Source organism: Canis lupus, chromosome 15 (genome assembly GCF_048164855.1).
Source record: "Canis lupus baileyi chromosome 15, mCanLup2.hap1, whole genome shotgun sequence".
NCBI lineage: Eukaryota > Metazoa > Chordata > Mammalia > Carnivora > Canidae > Canis > Canis lupus.
The window spans coordinates 578,811-594,750 of record NC_132852.1 but is presented as its reverse complement, the minus strand read 5'-3'; positions in this window follow the sequence as shown (position 1 = coordinate 594,750).

Genomic DNA, 15,940 nt, shown 5'->3' with positions numbered 1-15,940 from the left:
TGACAAATAATTCCTGTAATAGTATCTGGGCATCCATACAGCTTACGGTTCAGGGGTTCTTAGGGTGCCCACAACACCGCAGCCAGCACTGTGGAGACGCGGACCTTCCCCCCAGCACAAAAGGTGGCCCCGTGCTCCTGGCAGGGGTGATTTATCCTGTCTTCCCCTCTCTCCATCCTTGGCAACCCCCCATCTACTTTCTGCCTCTGTAGCTGGTCTTTTCTGGGCATTTCATATAAATGGCCTCACGGAAGAGATGACCTCTCGTGTCTGGTTGTTTCCTCTCAGCATAAAGTTTTCGAGGTCCCTCCACGTTGCAGCAGGTGTCCCTGTCACGGCTGAATAATACGCCCTTGTGTGGAAATCCCACGTTTTGCTAAACCATTCATCAGTTGCAAGCATCTGGATTTGTCCCTCCTTTTCGCTATTATGCATCACGCTTCTAGGAACGTTCAGGTGCCAGGTTTTGTGTGAATATATGTTTTTGGTTCTCTTGGATACGCAGCTGGGACGGGAATCGCTGTGTCGTGTGGTAGCCCTGTGTTCACACTGCGACGATCTGCTGTCAGCCACGCGCAGGGTAACAGTTACCCGCGGCCTTGCCAATATTAGCTATGTATTACCTGTCCTTTTTATTATAGCCAACCTCGTGCACGTGGAGTGGTATCCCATTGTAGTTATTCCTAAAGATTTTCTTATTTATTTGAGAGACAGAGAGAGAGAACAGGCAGGAGAGGAGATCCTCCAGCAGACCCCTTGCTGAGCAGGGAGCCTGACGCAGGGCTCGACCCCAGGACCCTGAGATCATGACCCAACACAAAATCAAGAGTCGGACACTCAGCTGACTGAGCCACTCAAGTGCCCTCCCACTTTTTAAATTTTTTTCTTATTATGATTGTGATTTCCATTTCCCTAAAGACTAACAATGTTCAGCATGATTTCAAGTGCTTATTGGATACTTTAATAACTTCCTTGGAAAATCTCTATTAAAATAATTTGTCTATTTTTTTTTATTTTTGTCTTTTTATTGTTGACTTGTAAATGTTCCTAATACCTTCTGAATTCTAGGTGCTTATGAGGTACGTGGGTTGCAGATATCTTGACGTACCCCACAGCGTGTGTGTGCTCAGCGCGCGGCCAGCCCCCAGCTACGTCTGCCCCCCGCCCCCATGGGAGGTCCCTTCAATCCCAGGCAGAAGGGGGCTAGATGCAGGCCAGTGACCTCGTGTCCTTGCTGGAGGGATCTCAGGGGACCCGACTGCCACTGTGGCAACTGACCTTGCTCTGTCTCTTCATGTGAGGAAAGCTTGTTCCTTTTGGTCTGTGTGCCTCGGACCCTAAGAGGCAGAAGTTCTCCGGTTTCTACCCCTCGTAATAGCCACTAGACACCAGCTGCTTAACAGAAAGGACACAAAAGCACAGACGTTCTTTTTTGCCAAATATTTAAAATGAAATTCAACATTTAATTAGGATTATAGTGAAAATGGTACTTTTTATTTTACCATTTTCATTTTTGGGAATGAGCTGATATTCTTTAGAGAATATACACTATTCCTTCAGCCATTTTAAGGAAAATACAAATAGAGCAACTAATTAGAACAAATAAAACAGAAACAAATATTATCCTCAAAGTTCAGAAATCGCAATCATGGCCTTAGTGAGAAATGTCATGAAAAGTTATTTTTGCTTAAGCAGTCGCCTCCAAGGAAAATACACACCTCAACATACTTGAGGTCCCTACTTTTAGTAAAAGAAAGATCTAAACAACTCGAAATTAATATCATTAGAAATTATTTAAATGTGTTTGTGTGTATGTCTATATGTGTGTATGTGTATAGGCGTAAGCATATATGTGTTTATGTGTATACACGTGTGCAAATGTGTGTCACATATGTGCTTGTACATGTGTGTGCATACAATTTTCAAGAAAAACCAATGCAGACCTGTTATAATTTTAATGGTCAGGGAAATTTTCATGTATTTAGTTCTTATTAAAATATACAAAAATTGTTACTTTCAGGGATACATAAATAACGGCTATTTTTTCATGGCAACTAATATATGAACAAAACTTTCATTAGCTTTTCGTCAGTATTTTGTTGTCTATTTATGCCAGCAAATTAATATTTATAACAAGGAAGGTGATTAAAAATTCATTGCTCATGGAGTAAAAATAAACCCTGAACATATGAAGTCATCCAGTTATTAGAAGTCATCCCATAGAACTTCCCACTAGAGAAGGCATGTCCCCGGGGGAGCCTAGTGGCTGAGTTGGTTCAGCGCCTGCCTGCAGCTGAGGTCAGGATCCCGGCGTCCTGGGAGTGAGCCCCACATTAGGCCACCTGCTCCACGGGGAATTTGCTTCCTCTTTCCCTCTGCTGCTCCCCTGTTCATGCTCTCTCTCCCAAATAAATAAATCAGATCTTTTTGTGTGTTTTAGAGGGCATATCTTTGCTTTAGCCTAAGGGCAAAATCTGTAAAAACTAACACAAATTTACTCTTATTTACACCACCGTTAACTTATAGCCACATTTATAAATGACAGTTTGGTATGTCTTGAGCTGCTCGGATTGGTAGAGAATGCAGAAGTTCAAGTTCTTAAGAAAAGGGATAATAGATCAGTTATCATTGCATTCCCTTGTCCTTTTAGTACATGGAAGAAAATGCATGGACAGTAATTCAATTTCTATTAGCAGCTTTGCCATCTGGGACTTTAAAAACTTGCTTTTATAGGAAACAGAACTAATATAAATAAAATAATTTCAAAGACAATATATAGTTTATAAAGGCTAATAAGTATTTAGAGTAGAAATGACTCCATGAGAACTAAACTAATCATAGCAATCTCTCCTGGAAGTACACCACGGCATGTGCGGTTTGAGGAATATAATTTCAAAAGATCATGAGATTCTTCCTTAGGAAGAAACATGAACAGAAAAAGGGGCAAAGATTGGCTTGTGCTACTAGAACAAGCAGGAAATTAACCCTCATCTAAAGAGAAATTTCTGAAAAGAAGTTGGATGCAAAATTGCAAGATTGGAAAGAATGTGGAAGATTAACTACCAGGAGTGGAGCGCTTAACTTTGATTGTGATTGAACAGTAAGGCTCTAAAACAGATTTGTCAGGGTAGTGAAATAATGAGCACTATTTAAAGAAAATAAATTTATCCTGGTCATCAGGATAAATGGCATGAATTAACATGCCACAATCATAAATGTTGTAATTTTCCTAATTTTCAATCACTAACATTTTAGAGTTTTGAGAGTCAAAAATTAATGAACACATAACATTTTAAAGAGAAAATCATAAGCTATAACGTGATAGTGTCCAAATGTGATACCTGAGGTCAGAAGTGAATGAAATTGTGGGGTTAGATCGGCTGAGATTATGCATTGGTATTACCGTATATGGGTCAAGAGTTATCAAGAAGTAAAACCATTAGAATTATCAAGACTAGAGATGAATAATGAAAAGGTTCAAGTCCTTTGGGGAAAAGTAATACAGAGAGAATCAGAGAGGTGTATTAGAGAGTGTCTATAGTTAAGAAGTCGGAGGTAGAAGAGAAATCATCTAATGGAAGAGAAAATAATTGAGATAAGACAAATATTATTGATCGTGTAAGACCCTGGGCCCTGAGAGAGAGGCATTTCCAAGAGGAAGCATGTCAGTAAGATTAGCTATAACTCTGAACGCACCTGGGGGCAGATAAAAGTTAAACAGACTGGTCACCTGAGTGGCTCAGTGGCTGAGCATCTGCCTTCGGCCCAGGGCGTGATCCCCTAGTCCTGGGGTCGAGTCCCACATCGGGCTCCTCACAGGGAGCCTGCTTCTCCCTCTGCCTCTGCCTCTGCCTCTCTCTCTGTGTCTCTCATGAATAAATAGATATAATCGTTAAAAAAAGTTAAATAGACATAAAAATATTTCAATAAAGTGGTTATATATCACTTCCAGGAATCCAGTTTTCAACATAACTGTGGGAAAATGAATGGTTGGTTTTATGGAAAAAGAAAAAATAAAGAACCTTCCTCCCCCAAAAGCCACACAGTGAAGATCCTAGGCAGATCCTGGAAGGGTAGGTTGATATGGAGGCCGTGACTGCCATCAAGCAAAGCTTGACTCTGGGAACGAAAGCTTGATTTTATACCTTGTGACACTTCTGGCCATAACAAGGTACAAAAATTAGAATTAAGATGCCAAAATAAAACCAGGGCCATCAAAGGGCTGTGTATTCCATGAGAGAACATTCTAGGGCTAGTTCACTTACCTACAAGAAATACCAAGAGATCATTCTCTTCTGGTACATGCTTTGAATTGCACAATATCATCGCATATTACATCATCACGGCCCTGTTCTCCAATGTGACTGGACACACATGCCCCAGGTGGTTTGGAACTCCAGACCATCCTAACCTCAAGGCATCCAGGTTGGTAGCCTCCTTGGACACCAAGCAGAGGCCAAAGCAAGTGCTCCCAGGGTAGAAAGCATGCTCCGACCTGGCCTTGCAAGATGGGCACAATGCACATTTACAAAATACATGAAGAAACAGTGTCAAGGTGTGGGAGCAAGCAGGAAATCAGAAATCAGAAAGGCCTCCAATATTGAATACTATATAATTATTTAAAACAGTAAGTAATTTAAAGTAATAAGAAATATGAAAGGGATGTTATAACACAAACAAAGGAGATAAGATTGATAGAGACTAAAAACATTTTACACAAATAAATATAAATTCCAGGAGTTACTGAAGTTAAACTCTCAATGGACAGCCTGCTGATAAAAGTAGGGAGCATACTTTGCTTCCTCTAAGAAGCCATTAATTTTCTCTCCAGCAAGAAAGTGGGGAATAGACAACTGTGTTAATATGGAAAAGAGAGTAACTGTGGAGCTAAAAATAATTAGCCTCACATTTCCTAACGACAATCACCTATTCAGAAAATTTAAAAATGAGTTAAACTAAGACTATTATACTATTTAAGAAAGAAAAAAAGGAATGAATTGTAGGTGGGTTTTAATGTTGATAGATGAACAGAAAAAAATGCATCTTGAAGAAATAATCATCATTAACGTTGACAGTAATTACATCTGTTTTCTCTGATAAAGGCTGTGAACTGCCTTGTTACTATTCCTAAGGTTCTGTCACATTTCTCAATGCCAAAACTACATACTTTTGTTAGAATATTTATTGTTTTTCATAGAAGTAAATATTGCCCTTGTAAGATCCACCCCCTTCTGCAGCCAGCTCTAAGTAGCGATGCTCATGTAGTTTCAATGAAAAAGCCCTGGACCAGCCTCAAGTTCATGACCACTTTCCAGCACACGAGAGAGCTGAAATCACAGGGTCATCAACTGGCTCAAGATTTCCGGAGACTGTGTCCACAGGGAGAAAGGAGAGTCAGAGATATGCTCGTCTGGGACAGAATTAGCCACACACCGGTAAGAACCATTCAGCCAGAGTAGCTGACAGTGTGAACACCCGGGGCCACAGAAATCCTGGAGCCTGTAGCTTTTTTAAAGAAAAGTGATTCATGATATTTGTTAAGATGGCAATGAAGAGGGATCCCTGGGTGGCACAGCGGTTTGGCGCCTGCCTTTGGCCCAGGGCGCGATCCTGGAGACCCGGGATCGAATCCCGCGTCGGGCTCCCGGTGCATGGAGCCTGCTTCTCCCTCTGCCTGTGTCTCTGCCTCTCTCTCTCTCTCTCTCTGTGACTATCATAAATAAATAAAAATGTTTAAAAAAAAAAGATTAAAAAAAAAAAAAAGATGGCAATGAAGACCATATGGACAAGGGGTTTTCCAGCAGGGGAGAGAGAAGAGGCTCAACTCCAAATACAAGGAGGAGAGGTGGAGCTGTGTAGCCCAGGAGGGGGGTGTCATGGATGCAAAGTCACTAAGCGGAACTGTCGGGGGAGGAGGTCCTGGCTAACCCAACTAGACAGGACCCTTGCTCAAGACAAACGAGGCTGATTTGATGTGGGGGGTAATGGATAAGCATTTGATCAGATATCAAGGGTGGGAAATTTGTTAGGCTGACTCAGCAGGATTCTTGCTAAAACTGGACAGAGAAGAAGGCCAAGGACAGGGTCCAAGGTCAGGACCCCAGGTTGGGAAATAGTCAACAAGAGGGCTCCCAGGAGCCTGACTCAGGATTGGTCAAGGGGAGTCTGTCAACACGCTGCAGGTTCTTCTTCCACAAGACCCAAGGAGTCTTCCAACAAAACAGCTGAAAGAGCTTTGGATGCTATCCATTTGGGTACAGAAATCGGGGAGGGGCCCAGAACTCTGTGGGATCCCTTCTCTCTCTTTGCTAAAGAACAAAAGCATCAGTACTTGGGAGGAAGGGAAACTCCACTATTTCCCGGGCATACTCATAGCAACTGGGGAAACAGAGGCAGGGGCCATGAAACAAGGAGGGACGAGAGAAGAGATTATGCCCCAGCCAACAGGGAGGGCATGGTGTAGACAGAAAGCAAATCTAATCAGAACAGAGACCATGTCCACATCCCACAAGCACTGGACAAGCCCATGGGAGTAAATATACTTAAACACCAAGTCTCCTCCCCACCCAGAAAACCTCTCCACGGAAGTGGAAGAGAAAAGAAACAGTGATATAATTGAATAATTAGCAAACCAGAATGTGATGTGCATCCCTGGCAACCACTAAGAGGTTGGAAGACGGGTACATCCCATCACAGGCATGTTCTTCGGATAAACAAGAGCTAGTCCACAAGGAACAGGACCCGTGGCACCATCCGTCACAGTGAGGTCACTCTCAATTCACCTGGTAATTGGGGTGACCACCGTGTTTGCTAAGGGGTTTTATTCACAGGAAAAGCAAGTTTTCACATCTTTTTGACAGGAGGTAGTGGAGCAAGGTGCCCACCAAGTTAGGCTCCTCCCCTCCTACAGAGAGAGGTAGAGGTGCTCTCACCCTGCTGTTTGCATCTCAAGGAGACGGCTCCTGGGACCTTGCTACGGGCATTCCTGGGCCACAAAACTGACAAAAATCTTATGGAATATTTAAAAGAGTTTCTATATATTTCAAAAAGGAAAGGAAGTGCTTACAATTTTAAGTTTTCTAAAACAAATGATCTGATTAGAAAGGGGTGGAAATCTCTTATTTTCAGCTTGGAGTATTAAGCCTCTTACATTCAATTTACATCTGTCCTTCCAGAGATTTGAATAACAAGTGGTAACAGTTCCTGCACTCAGAGAGACAAGAAAGACTCCGAGCCTGCAAAGATGCCCCTGTTGAGGACAAAGCAAAGCTCAGAATCAAGGAAACCACCCCACCCCCACCCTGGAAATGGAGGATCTCCACAGGAATTTGGAAGCTGTGGGCCCGGAGGGTCAGAGGGTCGCCATAGCAACGATTCTCAGCCGCACACCAAACTACATTAGTGCAAATCCCACACTGACCGCCTGGAGGAGGAGAGTCCCAGACAGGAGGATTGTCTCCCCCGGTCACTGTTGTCCTATACAGCATGCACGGCTCTGAACCAAAAATACGGATGAGGCATGCACAAAAGCAGGAATGAACAACCCCTTTCCAAACAACAGAGAAATCCCCAGAAACAGCACAGATATGAGACACGTTTTGCAACTATCTGACATGGAAATCTTGAAATGAGCCAGAGGGAAAAAAGAAATACTGCATTTAGAAGAAAAATGGCTGAGGATTTCAGCAGATTTCACATCAGAAACAGTATAAGCCAGAAGATAACCGAGCTACATGCTCAATGTACTATAAGAATAAAAACCGTCAACTCCAAATCGACGCCAAGCAAGTCTTTCAAAACTGATTGAGAAATAGTCTTTCTCAGAAAAAAAAAAGAAAAAAGAAAGAAAAAAGAAAAGAAAAAGGAAAAAGAAAGGATTAATTTCCAGGAGACGTAGTCTCTAAGAATTGTTAAAGGAAACTGTAGGCTGGAATATGTATCATACAAAACTTGGATCTACACAAGGAAATGAGAAAAATAAAAGTAAAATTAAATTTCTTACTTTTCCTAGTGTAAAATGCTCTAAAAGATAACTCACTCAGGCCAAAAATAGTAGCTGCAGCTCGTGTGTTTATAGCATATTTAAAAGTGGAGTATGAGAAAATAGTTCAAGTAATGTGAGGAGAAATTTGAGCATAAATTGTTGTGAAGTCCTGGCAATAAAAGGTGGACTCTGATTCATTTGAGATGTATATTGTAAGTCCAAAGGGATCTGCTGGAAAAGTAAATAAATAAAAGGGGTGTAACTAATAGGCGAGTCAAGGAGATAACATGGAATTTAAAGGAATTTTAATTAAAAGAAGAGGCAGAAAAGGAGAACAGAATAAGTAGAGAAGGAATAAAACAGTAACAAACAACAATAAAAAATGACCTATTTTAATCCAAGTAGGTGAGTAATCACATGGCATGAGCCAGGCATCAACAAGTCAATAAAAAATAGTCAGATTGCATAACAGAGAAAGGCCTCACGCTGCCTACAGGAAGCCAGCATTAAATATAAGGTGATGAGACACAGTAAGGGGACGGAGCGGGTGTGGACACACGCTCCCCCACAAGGGAGGCCCGAGCCACTGCACTGTCATCAGACAGACAGACGTCACAGCAAGGATGGTGATCAGCACCGAGGCAGGACTGCATTTTAAGGAAGGGGTCGGTTAACCAAAAGCATATTAGGGTCCTCCACTTGAGTGTCCGAGCCACAGAGCTTCCGAATGCCTGATGTGGAAATGGAGGGAACCAAGAGGGGAAGCAGACAGCGCCACACGCAGTGTATGAGAAGAGGATGCCTTGACGGGATGAGCACTGGGTGTTACTCTGTATGTTGGCAAATTGAACACGAATAAAAAATAAATTTATTATTTAAAAAAAAAAAAAGAAGAGGATGCTGAGCTCTGAGACTAGCCTGGGTAAGCCACGGCCTCCCCCTGGGCGGCGGCCACAGGGCCCTGGCTGCCCTCACCCACGCCCGGCCTCACAACTCCCTACTCCTATTCTTTTCAAGAATATCTACATGAGATTTTGAAGATTGACCGTATTGTGGGCCATAAAACACACCTCATGAACCTTAAAACGATTATACGAAACATGTCCTCAAGCCATGGTGGGACTGAACAAAAAAACAATGACATAAACTATCTCAACAATCCCCAAATACTTGGGAAGTAAGTGCACAATGTTAAAGAACGCCTAGTGAAGAGGGAGCAGAGGTAAGCTGAGGACAAAGCACAAGCTGACTCCGTGCAGGGGCGGGGGGGGGGGGGGGGGGGATGTGTGGGACATTGGTCAGGACTCCTGGCTGCCCTAAAACTAAGGGAAGGGGAAATGCTTAACTGATAGAGATCCCTGCCCTGCAGGACGAGTCTCCATCACTTTACCAGCGTCTTACTGATTTACAAGGAAAAAGCATTCTCATCACTAGCTTAACTTTCAGAGACCCATGACTCAGAATCCTGGAGCCCTCACATCACCCTCCCCTCCAGGGGGGATGTAGGAAAGAGACAGGCAGAAAGAAATGAAAACAGAGCTAAATTCCTTTACAACATGCAGCCTGTTGACAGAGACTCCTAATAGGAAGAGTATGACATTCCTCCAGGAAACCCCCCTGTGTCTTAATGCCCTCGCCTTAGTAGGTGGAAAACAACCTTAACCCAGCCCCTGTCAGGCCGCCAGGATCCTGAGGGGATTCTTTAGCGTTTGAAAGTGCTTTGGGACACCTCCCCCCAACTCCCAAGTAGATCATCAGCCACGCCTGGAGCCCCCGGGGCAGCTCTTTCTGTCCCCAGGTCCTATTCTGCTGCTTTAATAAAACCACTTGTCTGCTCCAAAGGCATCTCAAGAATTCTTTCTTGGCTGTTGGCTCCAGACCTCCCCAACATTCCAAAACTACCTCATTGGGATGAAAGGAAGGTCTCAACAACAACAACAACAACAACAACAATCACTTTGGAATGTAAATGAACAAGCAACAGGTCGAAATATGCAGGACACAGGTGTAGGGAAATTTACAGCATCCAGTGCCTTTGTTAGAAGAGAACAAAATTCTCAAATGAGTTATCTCAACATTCACTTAAAGTAGAAAAAAAGGCAAATAAACCCAGCAGAAGCCGATGCCAGGAAACAAAAGTTGGAGCAAGAAACGATATTCAGAAAAAATGAAAACACAGAAAAATCTATGTAAACCTTGGTTATTTGAAAAGAGCAATAAACTTGATGTATCTTTAGCCATACTAAGAAAAATGAAAAAAAATTATAATTTGTGATAACTATGCCTATAAATCCCAGACCTTAGGTGAGATGAACCAATTTCTTGATAGACTCACATTACCAACTTCACTCAAGGGAAACAGATAACCTTGAATAGATCTATGTCCATTAAAATAATTGAATTTGCGATAAAAATCTATTAAAAAATAAAATTCCAGTCCCAATGATTATATTGAAGTCTAAAATGCCTTTAAGGAGGAAATAATACAGATTCTAGAAAAAGAAAAAAAATCATAAAATGAAAGGAGGAGACACTCCCAACTCTTTTTATGGGGTTCCACTGAGTTAGGGACAAACAGGGCTGGGCAGGGCTAGGTAGGGGCCAGGGAAGCAGGCTCACAAAAAATCCCCAAAATGCTGATGTGTAAGGAAACCAGAGCTAAAGGAACCAGCCAGACCACCTGCCCTAGGTGTGGGCGGGGAGGGTGTCTTGTTAGAACGGCTACTGGTGACCAACAAAGAATCACCAGACCCCAAAGAAGAAGTTTACGATGTTATCACTGGTCCCTACTCCATGGTGATGTTGACGGAGATGTTAAAAGGAAATAGGTTCCCTGATTAGGCTTCCAATAAAGACCAACCCTACAAGCCCTCAGTGGCAACCTGTCAGGACCCCTGAGAGCCTTCTCAGTCTCCTGCGTCCACGACATTCATTCCACTCCGTGAGACAAGAACCAAGCCATCCCGTATCACCACCAAAACCAGACAAAGAGCCTACAGGAAAGGAAACGTGCAGATTGGTTTTCTGTACAAGCATTGCCTAAGCTTCCTCAGCGAAGTGCAATCCAGCAATATAATAAAATGAGAACTAGACGAGATTCCTCCCAGGATTGCTGCCCGGGCACTGAAATTTCAAGCAACACAATTTACCATATTAACACATCAAAGATGAAAAACCCGATGACCGTTCCAGTAGCTTCGCGAACTGCAATTGACAAAATTGAAAATCCGTTCTTGATAAGAACCCTCAGCAGATGAAGAATGGAAGGGAACTTCCTTACTATGACCAAGTGCAGCTACAGGAAAACTAGATCTAATGCGTGATGAATACGTAATGTGGTATGATGTGGCGTGATACTTAATGATATGAACAACAGAATGCTTCCACCCAAGAGACGTCAAATGGCCTCCTGTCGCGGACAATGTGATTTTCTACGTAGCAGTTTAAAAAAAATCTACAGGAATACTCTTAGGCCTAATAAAAGAATATAGAGAGATCACAGGATCATCTCTTTAAGACCCTATCTCCGAATATAATTCCGTTCTTAGGGACTGAGGGTTAAGGCTTCAGCGTATGAACTTTGAAGGGGACACAATTCAGCCCACAACAGGTGCTTTGTTTCATGCCTCCCAAGTGTTAGGTGAAAGGATATCACTCTTCCTGGAAAAATATGAATATATTAAAAAATATAATCAAATATTCCTGTAATACTTTGCTAATTTCTAAATAACATAAAAACAAACAAACAACTAAACAACTAAAACACAAACAAACAAACACAAACAACTAAAAATATGTTTCTTGGCATAAATTGACTTAAGTAAAAAGGTATTCCTTAGTCAATAATTGCTGAATTGTTCTTTGTGTTTAAGTTCTTTGTATTGTATTCTGAATACAGTGAATAAAGTGTTCTGTAAAACTTATGTGATAAATTAATCTTTGCTTGTTTATTTCTCTTAAAAGTATATCTAAAGATTATATTGTTATTTATATCTAAAGAAAAATTATTATGTGAAATTGTTATTTGATTAACATGAAGTTATGATGCACCTGTATATCATCATTCTTTGTTTTTTGTTTAGTTTTTATCCAAATAGGATCTACCTCTAATATTTTATTTCACATGTATTTTTCATATGATACTGATTAACTCTTTATAAAGTGGAAATAAAGAGATTTTTAGTTCAATTGTAACTACCTAGATTTAGGGCTTCTCCTTCTAGCTTATTATAGATGAGAGCCAGTGTGTGTGCATGTGTGTGTGCTCGAGGGGTGGGTATCCATAGATATTTGTACAAATATGCACGTGCCTACGTATAAACTAGTTTTCCATTTCATATATGTTCCCTTCAACTACTTTTTAAATATTGTACACTCCTTTAGGGAAGAAATGATTCCTCTCACCATTTCTAGGAAAGTCGATTGTGTCATTTGTACTACAGATATAGGAAATTTTGCACTTAATTCCAGCATTACCATGCTCCATGCTCAGCAGACAGTCTCCTGGAGATTCTCTCTCTCCCTCTGCCCGCCCCACCCCCCACTAACTCTCCAAAAAAAGAAGGAGAAGCCGGAGCAGAAGGTGGAGGAAGAGGAGGAGGAGGAGGAATGGAAGGAGAGGAGGAGGAGAAAGAAGAAGTACAAGAAAAAGAAATATTCAGAACCAAGGGCTAGGCAGAGAGTACATTTAATGCCAAAAATATAATTAATAAATGGTAATGGATAAATTGGACCTTATACATAGTTCTATCTATGAATGAGATTGTGGAGAAGATGAAAGTAAATAGAAGCTACAAGCTGAGAAAAAAGTATTTGCAAGATGCATTTTCAACAAAGACAGTGTATCTGAAATATATAAAGAATTCCTAAAGTCCACAGTAAAAAAATTCAATTAAACCAACAAGAAAATAGGCAACAGACATCTATGTAAAATATATTGAAGGGAATCCTTTCAGGGAAGAAAAATGTTCCCAAATAGAAACTCATGAATTGTGAAGAGAAGGAGATTTTCATCTTACTTGTTAGCTAAGAAGCTGGCCTGGCACAGTTTCCTGGCTGTGCTGTAGATCATGTGGCTCTACCACTGGCGAGATCCCAGGAACGAGGGAGGAATTAAGAAAGTTCATCAAGATGAATATCAGCCATAGCTATGAGATTAGCCTTGAACAGACCTGACTTAATTCTAAGAATAACTTGAATTATCTTGCTTTTCATTGTCATATGGGTTTGTAATTCTAAAACTACCTTTTTGTACTCGAGGAGTGAGACAAAGATATCGCCAATATTCTCAACAGAGAGAATAATGGGAAGCGGTATTGTCTTTTTTCTTTTTTCCTATTGAGGAGGTGGGAATAGACGGAGAAAAAGAGAAGCCTCAAATTTACCCTGCAGGATTGGAGTGGAATTAGAATTGGAGATGTCAGTATATACTCCAGTGTTATCAGCAATTCAGATAGGTGATGATGACAGGTGTGAAAGACGAAGAGATGGATGGATGGATGGATGGATGGACAGATAGATACTGATAATGGATCGATATGTAGAGAGGCAGAGCTGGATGCGGACAATGCACACACATTACACACACATTGTCCGTCTCTCTCTGTCCATTGAGACAGCCTGGAATCAATGGCATCTTAGCCCCCATCGGCCATGCTAACCCCATGGTCTTCACATACAAACTGCTTTTCCCAGTAAAAGGAGTCAGACTTTCTTGGAAAGTGGTTAATTGCAGAGCTGGAGTAAGAACATTAGAAGAGGAGTTTTCAACAATTTGTTGTGCCAGAAAATAAGGAAACTTTCAATGAACCTGGAGAGATGTCAAAAACACCAGGGCAGGAGTCTAATATGGGCCACATATGGGAAAATATGAATATAGAATAGACAACAACAGTAAAAGGTCATCCCTTTTGATAAAAATAGATACCAGATAGAAGGAGAGTAAAATACAAAACCAATATCCCATGCTAATATTAATTATCATCTAATAAATATAGAAGAATGATGGAGTTAGGCCATCGGGAGAGTCTGAAATGGGTTGCTGAAAATTTGAATACAAACCGGATATTTATGTCATCTCAAATTATCTTTCCACAAATTATTCATTGAAAAGGGAAAATCATCACCACCTCAGCAAAAATATCGAAGCTAATATCTCCAATCCCGGGACGAAGGACATCATGTTCCTCCTTATAGGATACATTAAGTATTCAACACCACCTTGGTGGTTTCTTGCCAAAGTTTATCATCTCTATCTATACCTGGGGAGATTTCAGGCAAATCTAAATTGTGGCACGTTCTGCAAAATAACAATCTAAACTCCTCAAAAACATCATCGTGAAGAAGGACAAAGACAAGCAAAGCTTAGGACATTTCCTAAATTAAAAGAGAGTTGGATCCCGAGCCTGGAGGGTGGAAACAAAGGTTAGGGACACAGCTACAAATGCCATTATTGAGACAATTGAATCAAAGGGAACAGATAACTGTATTACATCAAAGCTAAGTTTCCTTATTCTGAGAGTGGCTCTTTGATTATGGAAAAATAATGCCCTTGCCCTTGGGAAAAACACACTAAAGAATCTCACTGACAAAGCACATGATGTTCCCAATTTTTCCTGAGGAAATTCAAAAAATGTGTGTGTATGCGTATGTTTATGTGTGTGTGCTTATGCATGCATGCGTGTGTGCATGTGTGTGTGCATGCACGTGTGTTGGCTGTATTGTGTGCATGCACGTGTAAACGTGTGTGCACAGGTGTGTGCATGCGTATGCAAACATGGAGAGTGTCGCGTGTGTGTGTGCCGAACGTGCGCATGTATGTGCGTGTGTATGTGTGTGCGTGTAGAAAGGAGAAAAAAGGACAGAAGAAAGAAAGCAAATATGTGAATCAGGATCTGGTTAAGGGTATACGACTTTTTCCTTTTTACTATTATTGCGACTTTTTTTTAAAGATTTTATTTATGGGGATCCCTGGGTGGCTCAGTGGTTTAGCGCCTGCCTTCGGCCCAGGGTGTGATCCTGGAGTCCTGGGATCGAGTCCTGCGTCGGGCTCCTGGTATGGAGCCTGCTTCTCCCTCTGCCTGTGTCTCTGCTTCTCTCTATATATATATCTATCATGAATAAATAAGTAAAATCTTTTAAAAAATGAAAAAAATAAAAAAATATTTTATTTATTCATGAGAGACACAGAGAGAGAGGCAGAGACATAGGCAGAGGGAGAAGCAGGCTCCATGCAGGGACGTGGGACTCGATCCCGGGTCTCCAGGACCAGGCCCTGGGCCGAAGGCAGACGCTAAACCGCTGAACCACCCAGGGATCCCCTATCATTGTAACTTTTGATACATTTAAAATTGTATCAGAGTAAAATTTATAAATAAAGATTTAAAAACTGAAAGAGAAGGAAGATCTACACCCCAGCACCTATGACTCCACATCTCCACACCTCCCAGCTCCTACTCCTCTATGGTTTGCCCCAGGTGAGCTCAGGTAATCCATGAAAGTTCAACTTTACGGAGCGAAGACCAATGAGGTAGTAGATTGCCTATCGGTGTCTCATGGATCAATGAGTGGCTCTTGCATCAAGCATAAGAATCGCTGATGTCAGGTATTCTAGGCGGACAATTAAAAATAGTCACTACCTAGTGAGAAATAATATTCTATCAGTTTATTTATTAGATATTCTTTTCGGAATACTTTCCCAGCTTTCCTTTGACATAAATTTGGATGAATACATCAACCTGTTCTTTTAATTAAGCCGCCAGATGTATCGGCCGGTTTTCGTGAAGTTACGGTGCCACATTTATAGGCTTCTCTCTTTAACGAACAGCTAACAGTTCTGTACCTCGGCCTTCTGTCCACATTAGTTGTTTATCCAAAAGCTCTCAGCAATGCCCCACGAGTGTCGATTCACACCGCATCTTTAAGGGGCTATCTTGTGCCCCTTCGCTCTCTGAATTT